Consider the following 16,430-nt stretch of genomic DNA (forward strand, 5'->3'; position numbering starts at 1 on the left):
TGGGAGGCAGGTAATAAGGCCTGTTCTGATACTTTAGCACATTACTCCTCCATAGAGTTGGAAGCTATTTCAAATGGATTACATTCATAATGCATTTTAAAAAACAAAATTACATTTGTGGATAAAGTCTGATTTTTATTGTCTGTTCTTTTCACTATCAATTCTTCAGCCACTAATGAGTATATGTATAAGGCAGATGTGTATTATGTATATTGAATACCTCCCTTCCTATAGACTAGTTAAATAAATAAAATTGATGGATTTTTTTTGTTTTCTTCCATAATTTGTGACTCATGTATAGTTTCAGTGAGGTTAACTAACAGCATGGGAAATAAACCAAGCTTGATGTTTCTCTTCTTCTAACTTACATATAGCTTAATATGTGAGGTCTCTGACTCTAATGATGGCAATCAGATAGAAAGATGTTCAAAGATTTAACCAAAACGTGAAACATCTTCCTTTTAATGGAAAAATTTTGTTCAACAAGAAATAGACTAAAACGTAGCCAGGTCTTTCTTGCTTCATTCATGCTGTCCTTTTTTTTTTTTTCTTTTCATTGATTGAGAGCATCATCATTTATATTAAATGTAAGGCTTGAATGTCATATAGGTGAACAGGATTAAGTAATATTGCTAGAGAAGGAAAAAATGTAAAGACTGTGTTCACTGAAGGAACAAAATTTATCTGGGCATTCTGTAAGATAATGCCTCATATTCCTTCATTTTAATCAGAAACTGGTAATGGTTCAGGAGACCTTTTCATCCCTTCTGACTTTTGTGTTTTCTCCTGCAGTTTGGAAGCTGCACTCCTGTCTCCTTAGCATTATCTGTTCTCCTCTTAACTTACTAGTTGAGAGTTCATACATCTCTGGAGATACTGTGGCGTATGGTTCTGCTTGTCCAATAGGGGGGTGTTGCATGCTCCACGTTCAGTATCCCTTTCCCTTGGAGCCTGAGAGGAAACCTCAGCAGTACTCCCTGCCTTTGCCAGCCTGAGGAGGCAGAGGCTCAAAGTTGTTCCCAGCTCTTGCGCCTTCACTGTAGAGCTGCATTCTGCTCAGTGGGCTGCCGAGAAGGACCAGACCGAAACAAGATTTAGAAGAATTCTGGTGAGAACTGTTTATAGGGATATGGTATTTTAAAAGAATGTAGTAAACAAACAGAATTGTGGCATAAACAAAGATAATTAGCATAAACAATGTCGTTTTAGGACAGGTGGTTTAAAAAAACAAACAAAACAAAAAACCCAAATATGAACCCAACTTGAATGCTGCCAGTTTGGAACCACTGAACCTTAATCTGTACTTCATGAGAATTACCCAGGTTTGTTGATAAACTTATTAACCTGCTTTTTCTGTTTCTTTTGTATCATTTTCCAGTCATTATGCCCTTTTGTCACCCAGCCTGAAAGTAATTAATCTATTTACAAGACAGGTTAAGGACTTTTTACCCATAAAATATGACAGAAGGAAAATTAAAAACAAAAGCTTGTGGTTGTTCATAGACATTTGAAATCAGTGTTGAAGCTGAAATCAGTTCAAATCTGAACTCAGCTCATTGTATTTCAAATCTCTTTCTTTTTATTGAAGTGACATTTCAGTCACTTGGCTCTTTAGTGTTAATACACTTACTTTTGTCTTGCCTTAGAATTCAGAGATATTTGCTATGGCTGAATCATCACTTATGTTATATGCTTATTTCTAAGTTCTGCTTATATCTGCTTCCTATTTTTCTCTTTATCTTCGTGAAGGTGGTACAGCAGGATCTAACTGTAGCTGGTGATCATGCAATGTGAGGACGCTAACTATCGTGAACCATGTTATCTAAACCTCTTGTGCCGTTATGATGAATTTTTATCTGGAGACATTTAGGTTTATTACTAAATGACATTTTTTTCTTAATGCCTCGTACTGGAATATTTTGACTTAGATGGAATGTGGAGTGTGGCGAACAGAAAGCTGTTTATTTTTCTTGCATTAAGGACCGAAATTCTTTATTGAAATTAAAACGCTTTTTTTCTCTTCGTTTTCTCGTGGAGAAAGGGGACTAGGAATTCGAAATAGGCAGTTCTGGTATTCTGTAGCCTTTCCCTTCTCTGAAATGAAAGCATTTGTGAATGAGTTTTGGTTTCTTGGAGTTATAAAGATGTGTGTAAACTAGTAAACCATGTCTCATTCATGTGCTATGGAGATTTCTCCTACTTCAGGGACAAAAATAATTTGGCTACTAACGAACTGGGGCTACCTGCCAGTGCCAACACATACTGTAGGTAAGAGGAACACTATAAAGAAAAGCTGCTGGCAGCAAATCCTTTGAAACTTTCATATGTAACAGTGTTTCTATTTCTGCTCCTCACATCTTTGAAAGAATGTGTTCTTTAGAAAAGAAAATGTTAAAAAAACAGAAGATATGATCTTTCTTAAAAATGTATTAGTAGCTTCATTGTTAATATTTCTCATTGTGGAGATGCATAGGGTTTTATCATGTCCTATGCACATGAGCCTCCCCTCTTCATCCCAACCATTTCTGTCACATTGAAGCCTAAGAATCAGATACATTGAGAGGAGATGTAATATGAAGAAATGAAATTCACTGCATAGGGCCAAAAAAAGGCACCCTCAAAACCTTATAAGGTTTTTATATTGGCAGTTTTAGAGAGTTAGATCAGTTGGGACACTGAGCAGCAATTTCGTAAAGAGTGTGTCTTCTCCTTTAGGGCTTCGGGAGCATTATTGAGAAAAGAAAGGAAAGAGTTAACCAGCTTTGCTTGTTGACAATTTTTTAATCTAGTAGTAAAAGAAGGCACAGGCCTGAATCCTGTTTTCTTGGCATATTTTTAATCAAAATTTACTTTAAATGTGGTAAATGATTTACTTTAGTACAGATTTTGGTTTTGTTTTCTGTTTTTATATTAATTAGGATGATGATACCAAGGCTTAGGCTGTTTGAGAATTGGTTGTGGACCTTCCACATGTGATCTGTTGATTTGTCATGTTAAGCAATTTTCATCTAGTAAAAGAGCATCCTAATGAAAAAGAAACACCAACACTGAAAGTTAAAAAGTATCCCTTCACATAAGAGGGCACACGATGAAAAAGTAAGGCTTTATTTATGCTATTAATTTTTTATTCACAGTTCGTATAGGTTGCTTTACAAAGTTTTAAAACATTTTTGTTCTAATTCTGGAGTCAAGATATTACTTGTTTGCTTATAATTCTTCATTTGGGTTATTTGCCCTGAGCCAAAAGTCCAAAGCCTTTTTTAAAACTCATTTTCTGATGTCCTTTTGTTTGAACCCCCTATTTAAAAAATTTGCTATTGAATTTCATAATACGTTTGAGAAGACTTTGCAGGGAGATGTCATAAAATTAATGTTAATATTACCTCTTTTTTATCTGCACTACAAGAGGTCTTTGTTGCAGATTTGTTAGGATAATGTATAGTATTCTTGTTCTTTAATAGAAAAAGGAATGAACTGGTAGTCAAACTTCAATTTCTGATTCATTCACTAATTCCACTTTGACCTTGAATGAGTGATAGCTGAACGTACAGTCATCGCCCCCATAGTATCATCAGGATGTGGAGAAAACTTACGTAATATGCAAAGTACCATTAATCAAACAGAGCACCTTGGAATGGAAAAACAAAGATAACAATGAATGCTATTTCTGAGACTAGAACTTCTGTTTCTCTCCAGTGCTAAACATAGTTAGATTTTGGGAAACAGAGGAAAATGTATTGTTTTTAGAGCCCTAAGGATTATGGGATATAAATATGGTAGTGTAATTGTTTCTAAAATTTTTAGCATTACCGGAAAAATAAAATGGATCTCATTTGACCTATAAACAGTTTAGGAATATTTAATGCTTTAAAAGCATTCTTCCAGAGAAAAAAAGCATATCCAAAAGCTCCTGATAGCAATTTAAGGAAGAAAAGTGAAGGAGCAGAATGTAAAGACTTTTAAAAGTAAATTAAAAAATAATTGGGAGTCACTAGCAATTATGTGAAGAATTTGCTTTTGAGAAGTGTAATAATTATACACATATATGCGCATGAAAAATTGAAATTCAGGAGAAGGTTTTTCACTTTTAGTGTAATATAATTTTCAATAAATTGATTTTGATTAAATCATTCCAAATCTTGAAGAAACTGCAGTTTTAGGGAGAAAAATCTTGAAGAAATAGTTCATAAGACTAGAAATAAGGTCCATTTGCCCTTTCTCATGTGCAGCACAGAATCCTGACATTCCAGCTTTAAAAATCTGAAGGTGGTATTGTAGTCCATATTTAGTGGAAAATTTGCATTCAAGAAGTTGGCTAAATCAAGGTATGCTCGAGTAACATTTGGGGCTATTTGAGATTTCAGGTTGAGGTTAGAAATTTAAGTGTTAGAAGGTTAAGGCACACACACAAAATAGACAGGTTGTGTATGTGTGTGTGTGTTTTGTATTTCTCCTGAAGCATAGAACAATTTCCTCTTTTTCAGTAAAAATTTACATTTGTCAGTGTCTTCACTGACTTGTTTTTGGAAGTATAGCATAACAGGAAATGTTACTAGCTGGGTTCGGATCTCAAGTTCTAGTTCTTCCCTACAGACTGAGAAAAGATTTGGGGTCTTAACATATTCATCTGTAAAATATGAAGATGGGCTGGATAATTTCTAAAATCTCTCAACTCTAAAATTTCATCACTTTGAAGTAAATTTGAAAGATTCCTAGCTCCTAGCTTCCTAGTGGTCAGAATTCTTGCATTTGTGCATCTACTTGGAGACAGAATATTTCATACCACCAGCCTTTAACATGTGGAATCACTTCTCAATTTACTTGTCAGTTGAGTGGTGATGTACAAGAGCAAGGACCCATAGTATATTTTAGGAGTTTTAAATCTAAGTACTGTGCATAATTCTTACTCAGGATTAAGTGCTCAAATCTACTGTGAACTATTTTGAAGCTAAATGTTTCAAAAGATACAGTTCACGTTCTATGTGTTTGAAACTCTTAGGTGCGTCAGGTCACTATCTTCAACTATCACAAATACAGTGATAATAAATTATATATAGGTTACTAAACAAGGCATTGTGGGGGAATATGAAAAGCCAGAGAGTGGCATTTTACGTCAAAGGACTGAAAGTCTATTTGTAAGGATGAGATAAAAGAAAAAAAAAAAAGACTAGACTAGATAGTACTTCATTAGGACAAAACCGGGGCTCTGGCCAGGATTCTTTATATGAATAAATAAAACATTGGCCTGGAAAGTGGCAAGATCAGCTAAGATTACAAACAGGTAGTCCAAAGAAAGATTTTAAGTAGTTCTCAAAATAAATTGGGCAACTATTAGCTAATGCAGCAGGCCAGTCAACCTAATATGCATTAATTGGTATTTGGCAATTGCAAGAAAAATGTTAAACCCTGTGAAGCAAGAGTAGAGCAGCCAGTGTAAGATGCACTTAAAAAGCTATGCGATCTGAGAGGGCAAGCTTCGCATACTGTTAATATCTTACATTCGGCAGATTGCGTGCTTTTATTTTTAACACGGTGTTTAAAAAAAAAAAGTACAGTTATACCATCACTAGCTTAATCTTTGACTACATATCCAGGGACCTTCCGTATTATGTGTACTTTGAAAATATGACTGTGGTATCAGAAAGTTCTTGTACAAATTAGTTGTGAATGTTAAATATAGATTTGTATGTTTGAGATAACACAGGAATGGGCTATATATGTTAAAATTAATTATTTGCTTAATAATCATGATGCTGAATTTTTTAATTCTATTCCTGCCACTTAATTTATGAATAAAGAATGGGTATTATTCTCTAATTATCCTGGTTACAGGTATGAATACAGTTTAAAAAAATAAGCAGAAAAGAACATTATTGAACCAGAACTACATTTAGAGGGAGGGAACTGTGCACATTTCCTACTGTTAAACAAGAAAGAAAATCTGGAAATCATCCCAGTTGGGCAACTTACTGCTAATATATTTTATAATCTAGCATTTAGTGATATACGAAGTTGGCATATGTTCCTACAGTTTCTAAATCAAGAATTAAAACTTTGTGATGTATAAGTCACTTAAATTCTTTGGGTTTCAGCCATGCGTCTATAAAATGGGCTTTAAAATGAGTATAAAGTAATTTATCCTCTGATGCTCATGAGGCATCTTAAACTTATGAAAATTTATAAAAATATTTGGATAGCTCTGAACACAAACCACTGAATTCAAACTTTGAAAACAAGTTTAATTTTTGACAAATGTAATATAGTCAGAACTTCAATAAAAATTATGTATTTTGTTTGAAATTTGAAAATTATTGTAGCATATAAAGTAATACCTGTAAGAAATTTATTGACTTATTTTTTAAATCTGTAGTTAACACAACTACAGTTATTTTAAATACACTTATGATTATTGATCCCAGGTAACTTGTACCTACATATCAGCAATATAGCTATAGTTTCCTCTGACTGCTTACTGCTAACTGTGAAATACCCTTAAAACACATCTCTTTCCATTGTAGATGTAGGAAATCTGATACATCAAAGGTTACGTTTGCATATGCCTATGTAACAAGTATTTAAGTAATGAATTTGTTGATTTAACATACTCCTATGCTTTAACCTATGCAAGTTAAAATTCATTTATTTGTGTATGATCATAAGAATGAATCATTTTATAGAACAAATTATTGGACAACAAAAAAGAGTGACTTTATGTTAAATTTAAAAGGTCACACTCTATATTGCTTTTTAAAGTATTATTTGTACAAATATTTTGAAAATTAGAAAATATTAAATAGCTTGAAGAAACTTATCTATGCAAATACAGTATATCATAGATTTTCATAGTAAAAGTAATATGACTTGTTTTACGTCAGCTACCCAGTCCTTAGACAGGAGGTAATGCTTGGGGAAATTTATAGATTTATTTTTGTGGGCAGCTGTATAACAAGCAAACAAAACACCCCAGAAACAGAACCCTTATTTTTGATATAAAATTGTTTTCCACTGATACAATCTTTTGAAAGCCAGAAGCCATCCAAAGTGCTGATACCAATTTAAGAAGATGATCTTTTGCCTTAATTATACATCTGGGAAATATTAGCTGAACATTTTGTGGAGAACAGTGAATACCTTATTTGCCAGTTGTCTAAAATGCTGCTAATGATCGACATAGTGCCAGTGTTTTGATGGCTCAAACCTAGGCTGAATATGAATACAAAGAACACAGTTGGGGGAAAAAAGCGCACATTTTATACAAAACAGATTTCAACCATCTGCTTGGCACTTAAGTTTGCGACTATAGGCGATATATGAAAGAGACCACTGTCCACGTTATGAATGGTATCACTTTTATTGGTACCTTAGAAAAACCATAGGGTTTTGAAAGCAAATATAACCAATGATTTTCTTCAGCTAAATAATGAAAACAAGGGCCTCAGCCAAAATTTTGTTCTCTCTATAATCTCTTCTATGTCAGTCGTCTTTTCCTAGCAAAATGGGTTTCACTAAAGTAGGTCTTAGTATATTAAAATACACCAGATAGCACTATGCAAGTGGCCCTTAGGAGGAGAACCCCAGATGGTTATGAGATAAAATACTGTTTGCTTTAGGAATAGGTTGTATGCCTGAGTCTGTTGCCTGAATACTATGGTGCGTGTCAAATCAGCATGGAAGTTAATGGTCCAGAAGCACTTCTGATTTTAATGCTTTCCCATTTGTTCTGAATTTATAGTATTAAGTCAGACCAGGGCTGTTTCATCACTAGTTCAGGAAGAGAAAATCATGCTCTAGACAGTAAATTATAAGCAAAATCTAATTATTTGACCCATTTCATTTACTTTAAAGGTATGAGAGAAACTCTCAATACTAGAATATTGGCAAATATTACATACCAGAAATTTGTAAATTTATAGAGTAGGTGGTAAGAGTATATAGTTTGTCACTTAGGACATTGTAAGCAAACAATGAATTTTTGACTCAGTAATTTGACCTATCTGACCTCAGTTTTTTCCTTATCTGAAGTATATTTTGTATTATAAATATTAGGAAAATCAAGCTATTAGTGTGTGTTATCTTATTGATTTGTCTACATTGTATGAATTACCATGGGTATATTGAGACCTTAGCTTGTAGGGAAGAAGTATGTGATTTGGTTAAAAAAAAAAGTGTAAATTAATGTTCTCGGAATCTTTCTATATCTGTACTTTCCAACATGGTAGCCACTGGCCACTAGCCGCTATTGAGTACTTGGAATGAGGCTAATCTGAATTGAGATTTGCTGTAAGTATAAAATACAGACTGAATTTTGAAGACTTAGTTTGAAAGAAAGGGTGTAAAATACCTTACGAAGGATTTTAGAATATCGATTATGTGTTGAAATGATAATATTTGGATATATTGACTTAAAAACAATATGTTGCTATTTTCACCTGGTTCTTTTCGCTTTATTAATGTTACACCTTGAAAATTTCAAATTATCTATGTGGCTCGTATTTGTGGCTCACACTATCTTCTGTTAGATGGCGCTATGTTATCCCTTTCTGTGGAGGAAAGAAGATTAAAACTTCTATCTTTGTCTAGATTCTAGCAGTTCACAGCTCAGTAGAGTACCAATGACTCAGAAAAACTTAGGTTTTTATTAACTATCTTCCTTTTTAGCTTTCTTCTACAAGAAGTTGAAATTTTATCACTTTTAAAAAAAGCCCTAATAGTAACACTGACTTGCACAGATGTTCATATCATTTACCCAGTGAATATTGTCAGTTTCTCAAAGCTTCCATGGAGTTACAGTGGAAAAACAATGTTTGCTAAGGATTGTCTGGATTATTTTAGAGATTATATGTTGGAAGGTACAGCTATATTTGCTTTTATGAAATCTAGTGTATCTATCATTTCTTCACTGGCTTTAAAGAAGTTTGTGGTTGGGTAGGAATACCATCTCCTTTTGCATCCCAGCTGGTACTACACAGTTTCTAAACCTGACCCGCTAGTTGAGATCCAAGCTCTTTCTCTGTGGATATAAAGATAGCACTAACAGCCAGTATGTACTTACTATGTGCCAGACTGAGACTCACAAAAAACTTGTTTGTTACCCTGATTTCGTGAATGAAGAAAATGAAACAGAGAGAATTGCCTCATTTCTGACAGGTAATAAGTGGCAGAACTGCAGTACCAGCCGGAACAGTCCGCTTGCAGAGATCTCGCTCTTAACCATCAAATTGTTGTATTGATCTTGATAATAAAGTGCTTCCAGAACTTTATAATTATTATTCATTTTGGTGTCAGAAATTTCTTTATTCATTCCACAAATGTATTGCATATACCTGCTATGCCAGGAATTATTTTAGTTGCTGAATAACTATTATAAAAGTGCGGACACTGTAAATCAATAACATACAATGACTGCGATATGAACTTCTAACTTTTCTTCTCTGAATGAATTCGTTCGTTCATGGCACAAGGTGAATGAAGTGCTAGGTGGTGGATATCCAGACATCTGGATAAGTATACAAAGGGTTTCTTGGTAAAGGCTACCTGAAACTGTTTTTGAGAGATACCAATTTCCAATTCACATTGTAGATGGACACTCCTTACTGTGAGAAGTGTGACTGTATAAAACTTCTCAAATATCTCTTTCCTTTGCAGGGACTACCTGTCAAAATAATATCTGTGTGGACAGGCAGTGCCTTTTCTCAGGAAGTTTACCTCATTAGTTTTTGCTGTCTTAATTGAGCAGGAAGCCTCTTTACAGTACAGTAAATTTTAAGTATGTCAGTGTTCACATCTTATATGGTGATTTTCTATGGAAAACTTTCTGACAAATTAATAAATAATGATATAGTTAATATGATATTAATCTTTCGATATAACTTGCAGCCATGACATACCTGTTTTATTGGGTAGCAGGCGGGAGTGTTGGTAATTTTGAGTAGCAAACTTAACTAGGTATGTGACAGGTAAAAATCTGCAGATTCCTGGGAACAATAGGCCGTTTGGGAATAGAGATGAACCTTGTGATTTTAATTCCACAGATTTCTCAATTTTACTATTAAATAAGTATATATAGATAAGATTTGAATTGTTCCGTGAATCTGTTTTAAGTCTTGATCTTTTAAGTGTTTTTTCCATGTGTAGATATGGCTGAGGTTTCTGGGGCTTTCTTTGATTTCTTGATACCTCGCTAAGGAGAGGCTGTACAGTTGTAGTTACTGATGGGCCTTGGAGTTAGACTGCTTAAATTTATTCTTCACCACTTATTAGCCATTTGATTTTTGCAAATTACATGAGCTCTCCATGCCTTAATTTTTTCATCTGTGGATGGGGATTATACTATTTCCCACCATTTTGATCAGTTTTCTGCTTAAATAAGAAAGCATATATAACTTAGTATGCTCAAGAAGTGGATTTAATTTCTTCAAAGAGATTTTAATCATATAGAAAGAATTCCAAGAATATTTCACATAAAATGGCAAATGACATTGGACTGTATACACATATATTAAATACTTAGTAAATAATGGTGAAGCCAATGATTTTCACAGGATTTATTAGTATTTCAGGTATTTCCTAAAAGGATTAAAAATATTAAAAATAAAAATAAAATCTTCCTGTCATAGAATCACTTATATTTTACATATTATACAAACATATTAAATATATTTGTTCTATATAATATATACATTTATACAGTTATATATTATGCATATATAAAGCATACCATATATGTTTATGTAAGTGTGCATATTGATAGATAAAATAAGGGAAGAGAATTATTTCTAAAACCTTGTCTAAGGATAACTGTATTACTTGACAATCATAATGGAGTTATAGTTACCATATTGTGATTTTTTTTTTAAAGCTTACCATTTTATCAGTGACTGTGATTGTTTTAGGGGGCCCTGATGTCTGTGGGGGTAATCTATTTTATAAATCCTTAAATCGTCTTTAATAGAAGCACTGAAGAAGACTTGTAAGGCATTCTTCACACTGCCGTTTTCAGTGGAGACCAGATAAGAGAGAGAATGTTGAACGATAACTAACTTAGTGAAGGAAGGCATTTCTATAAGTAGCTAAACTAACATTTGCCAGGTATGTAGATTTCCTGGTGAAAGGATACTGGCAGAGATCTAAGAAAAGGCTAACGTGTCCCTTAAACTATCTCCTTTAAATAACAGTTGTTACATGCAGGCTGTTGCTAAGAGATGAGGAACAATCACTCCTTGACTGAGTTGTATTCTTGCCTAGATTGAGGGCGCTCCCACCTCCTTCCTTAAAGTGACTCCTAAGTTTAGGGGTACAGCGAGACAGAGTGAGAATGTTCCTCAGGAAGCAGTCTTGGACCTGCTCGAGTGCCTGAAGACCATCAAGCCGAGACCCGAGAGTTTGGTATAGTACAGCAGTTAGGGTTACTGTCATTTGAAGCTTGTTAAGGCTGTCTGTTATTAACTGTCCACTCTGGTGAATGTTTTGTTTCTCCAGATTTTGAACAATACAGCATCTCATTGGGCCCTCTAGGTTGACTTAACTTTTAAAATCATTCTAGATTAACTAAATGAAATAAATTAGCAGATAGTTTTTATGCTTTCATGTGACTTAGTAGGACATGTACAATTTAGAGTGATGTAGACACAGAAACATTACCATCTTGACTTATTCATTTAAAAATCTTTGGTGAATACTTACTATGTGAATAATTTGGCAACAGGAAAGTACACATCAGTGTGAGAAAAGGAATGGGAAGGAGTGGCAACAGCAGAAAGAGTGTAGAATCAGAAAGATATCTACAATTTATCACTTTTTATCAATACAAGAGTATCATTTAGAAGTACTGCTTTTATTTTTCCGTGTGCAAACTAAAGCATTGCCAAAACTGATGGTTTTGGTTTTGGCATGATGATTTTAAAACTGTTTTTCATGATAGCATTTAGGCTTTTATAGATCATGATGGCAAATCTAAGCCATAAGCCTGGAAGATTTTTGACTACATTTGTACAACTGAAAATATGCTGGTCATCTAAAAAAAAAAATACCACAATTATTTAGAGATACAGAGCTCTTCTTAGTGTTTCCCTTTCTTTATTTCAATAACTTTAAATCTACAAAAAAGTTGAAAGAGTAATGCAATAAGCATCCGTATACTTTTCACCTTGTTTTGCAAATTACTAACTTTTGGCCCCTCTGCTTTTCTTTTTATTTTTTTCCCTTTTGAAAACAAAGCAAGTTGCAGGCTAACAGGGTTAAGAACTAGGACTTTCTCCTCCATAGCCACGGAAACATCAGCACAACCAAGAAAGTAGCATTAATACAGTAATGTTATTTGATATAATCCATATTCACATTTCCTGATTGTCCCAATAATGATGTTTTAAGCTTTTTTTTCTCTTTAAATCCAGGATCGAGTCAAGCATCAGGTGCTGCATTTACTTGTCATGTCTCTCTGGGCGTCTTTTAATTGTAAATAGTACCCTGCCATCTTATTGTCTTGACATTAATGTTTAGCTTTTATAATATCTCACAATTGAATTTGTGTGGTTGTATCCTCATGATTAGATTCAGATTACATACAGATTTTAAAGACTGGTATTAGAATATTGTCCTTTTTGTAATCACTTAAGATTATAATTAGATCTCTCAGAAGTGGCTACCTCCAAGTTCAAATTTTGTGTACCAAATTCATGGAGACTTTCTTTTTCCTTGGCTTAGATTTTAAGAGATATAATCTGTCGTCAGAAAGCTGTCCAAGCCATGGTGATTTGTCTCATACAGTGCTGTTTGGTACTAGTTGGTACTAGTTAGGAAAAAATAGGACTTCCTTAATCCAAGAAACCATCACAATTTATCCATAAAGTCTGCTCTGAAGATGGCCATAAATATGAAAACTTTTGCTGGTAATCATCTAAAAATATTGATCACAAAGTCTGTGTAATAGCATTGTAAAAGTGTATTTTGTTAGATTGGAATTCATACTTAAAACTGCAGTGTTTGCTCCTTATGACAAAACATTAGAAGTCAACTACCTCAATCAAAACAAATTCAACTCTTTTCCTCATTCTTCATTCACCATTCCCACATCTTGAAAGTCAGAATAATCTTCTTAAGGTTTCTGAAGTATTTTTTTAATTTTTGGAAAAATTTAGAGGCAAGTATGGGCTATTCTTTTCTGTTTATCTCTACCACTCTACTATTTAATAAGTATGTTAAGATTATGGAATGGAGATCTTTTTTGTTAGCAGTATTTTCCAATTCTCCAGCTGCTTTATAGCGCAAAGCAGTTACTCAAACAGGGAATTTAAGAATTTGGAAATTGCACCTCTGTACATTTAGCGGAAGGCTCAGCCTCTGGAGTCGGATGCCTGCGTTCGGATCCTGGCTGTATGGTTCACTAACTTTGATGTGCGGCTGACTGCTTGACTTACCTGAATTTCATTTTCCTCTTATGTAAAAAAGTTTGTGTAGCTATTAAGTAATTGTATATAAATAAAATGCTTAGAGTGGACCTAAGACAGTAAGCACTAAATACATATTAGCTATTATTATTGATGAATTGTCAATTTTTGTAGTTACCAACAGAACTTTCAGAATGGCACTTGGGAGAACAGATTTTTAAAGCAACAGTAAAATGTGCATTCCTTCATGAAATACTTAGTGAACACTTTGTATATACAGAAAGTTCTGGCTTCTGGAGATTTCATAATGAACAAGACACGACTGACTCTTGTCCTCATCGGGCTTATAGTCTGATAAGGAGACAGACGTTAAGCAAACAGTTGCGATAAATAAAGGCAAAGATTGTGAGTGGAGAAGTTAGTAGGAGGTGTTGTGGGAACCAGTTCTGTTCTGTGTGTTGGAGCTTTTGTGAGGATGAGCAACTTTTCAAAGCTGAATGGTAGAATCTTCCATACCTGACGTTCATATAGGGCACTAGTGTGGCTATACAATAAGACTGCCTAGTCTACAAACTTGTTGCAATTTTATGCAAAAGAGTCCCCTTGGGTAAGTCGTTTAGCCTGTCTGCTCAGCCTCAGTTTCTTCACTTGTGAAGTGGAGTAGAAATAGTGCCTACATCATAGAGCTGTTCTGAAGATGAAAAGAGATGAATCATGGACAACTCAGAGCTGTCCTTTTGACATTGTATGTAACCAATAAACGTTGGCTTATGTTATCAGGGGATTCAGTTTATACGAAGTCCTGATAACACCAGTATAATTAATTAACTGAAGGACCTCAAGTGCCTTAATGTATTCCTTGCGTGTGACTGTGCCGTGATCCTGTGTTGCAGATTTCCTTCAGCTTTCTTCTTCCTGCCCCTGTAATTGGTTACAGAGCTTTCTTTTTGTAGATTTATAGTAGTTTGATCTGCAGAACGTAAGTCAGAAAATCAAGTTGAACATATTTATATTTGTCCTTGGTGTGTCGATAAAAATGGCACTTTGTGAGAGCAAAAAATAACCCAGTCAAATTACTGCAGTCAGGTAAATTTTAAATGGATTTGAATGAATTAAAGATGAAATATTCTACCAGTGTTCTTGGAAAGTTAATGGAACAAAGTCGGCTTTACCAGTGCGAACAACTGAGCCATTTTCTCTGGGTGTTGCCCTGCTCCCCACATGACTCAGTAACATAGTGACAGTTATTGGTTGTTTACCTACTTCTAATGCCCTTCATTCCACTCAGGTTTGTGAGGGGCGAGAAGACGAGTTCCAGTTGGATGGTTTGAATTGAAAAGAGACGTTGTATGGTCAGAGGGAGGTTGAGTGGAGAAACTGTAGGGAAGTGTTGGTTTTGAACAGTCTGTTGATTGTCTCTTTTTATTAAGTGGAAATGCTGAAGAATGATTTAATTTGATGAAGCTATTGACTTGTTATTATCCTGCTAATTGATGGAATCATAAACTTCAGTGCTTTTTTTTTAAGCTGTAAAATTTCTAAACATAATATTTTCAGTTGCTTCAGTACAAGCTGTCATGTTATGTTAGGGCTCAATAAATAGTAGTTCTAAAAATTGTTTTCAGAGGTATTCGATATCCTCAGGTGAAAACATGTATGTTAATAAAAATTAAAATTGTTATACAATTATAGGTTATGTTTACCTGATATCATTTATATCAGAAATTTAATTATATTCTCTGTTGTGACCTTACTATGTATGATCAGTTAGATTTTGTGTTTTTAGAAAAGTTGGGGGTTTTTTTCTTTCACAGTGGTCTTTAATTTCACTTTTTCTGTATTTGATATTTATTGTCAAATGCTCAGATAAAGGCCATACCCATGATGTGTGAACCTTGACTTATACTTTGAAGACCCCTTAATTTAGTTGGCTATCAAGCATTATTCAGCTCACAATGAAGAATTTAAACTTTTTTTTATTACTAAGGAAAGAACATTAAGAACAGGAGATAAAAGAAGAACATTTATTACCTTTTTAATAGTTTTTCGACTAATGCTTTTGCTTTTTTTTCTTTTTCATTTATATCATGGTCAATATGTAACTTTTGCTTATTTCCACAATGTAACCATTTTATATGATTTTTATAAGATTTTTTATTAGTTCGTTGATTTCACAGATTTTTAAGGTGAAAGTAATCCATATTTGGGGAAAATTGACCACTTTATCTAAGAAGGTGCGCTCTGTACGATGGTATCAAATTCTGTTTATTGTTTCACTTTGAATTTATACATCTCTCTGAAATGTGTTTTTTAATGTTAAGCTTTTCTACTTTTATATTTTTTAGAAACAGATTTTTAAAATATTATCAGAAAAGCTAACTAACTTATGATTTCTATTGGATATTAATTTAATATTTATATTTATTTACATAAATTATTAACACAGCTAATTGATTCTGAATAGGCTATTTAACATAGTAGTGGCTAACACAAATTAAGGCATTTATATAATAGACAGTTTTCTTTTGAGTTCCTGATTTTTAAGAGTCCAAATTTTCACTTATCAGCTCTTGCTTGCTACTTTTATTAGGTATAAGACCTAGGATGCTTAAAGATCATTGTCAGAAAGACAGCTACAATTTTTTTAATTGAAAGTCAAGCAAATGAAAAAGCTATCTGTACTACTGTACCTATGAACAGCCAACATTGATTTCCTTATTTATGAGTGACTATTTTGCATATGGAATGAATGTTGAAAAGTCAAAGAACAGTGTTTATATTGCTTTATAATAAATATATATATAAATTTTTCTATACTTAAGTTAACTTAGAGATTAATAAAAATGCATCTGAGTGTTTTTTAAAGGTTTAGAAATTCAGATGTCTATTAAGTTATATTAAAGGGAAAAAGTTTTATGTATCCGCCTAATGTCAGTTTGATAGACTTCAATATTTTAAAGCGTTCTGTTTCAGTTAAATGTGACTTGTTGATTGCCATAAAATTCCTTGGCCACACACATACTGAGCTCCATTCAGGACAGAAAA

The 16,430-nt window shown here is 33.6% G+C and overlaps 1 protein-coding gene across 4 annotated transcripts in view; it reads left to right on the forward strand.

Annotated features, from left to right (window-relative positions):
- The window catches only part of SOX5 (SRY-box transcription factor 5), a 377,294-nt gene that overhangs the window by 19,101 nt on the left and 341,763 nt on the right, over positions 1-16,430 (forward strand). Inside the window, exon 1 of one of the 4 annotated variants that reach the window (XM_072954197.1) lies at positions 11,280-11,385. The exons of the other annotated variants lie outside the window; for them this stretch is intronic. The gene's annotated coding sequence lies outside the window, so the exon portion shown is untranslated. Of the gene's footprint in view, positions 1-11,279; positions 11,386-16,430 lie in introns of those variants that run through there. 4 annotated transcript variants of the gene reach the window in all.

Source organism: Vicugna pacos, chromosome 34 (assembly GCF_048564905.1).
Source record: "Vicugna pacos chromosome 34, VicPac4, whole genome shotgun sequence".
In the NCBI taxonomy this organism is placed as follows: domain Eukaryota; kingdom Metazoa; phylum Chordata; class Mammalia; order Artiodactyla; family Camelidae; genus Vicugna; species Vicugna pacos.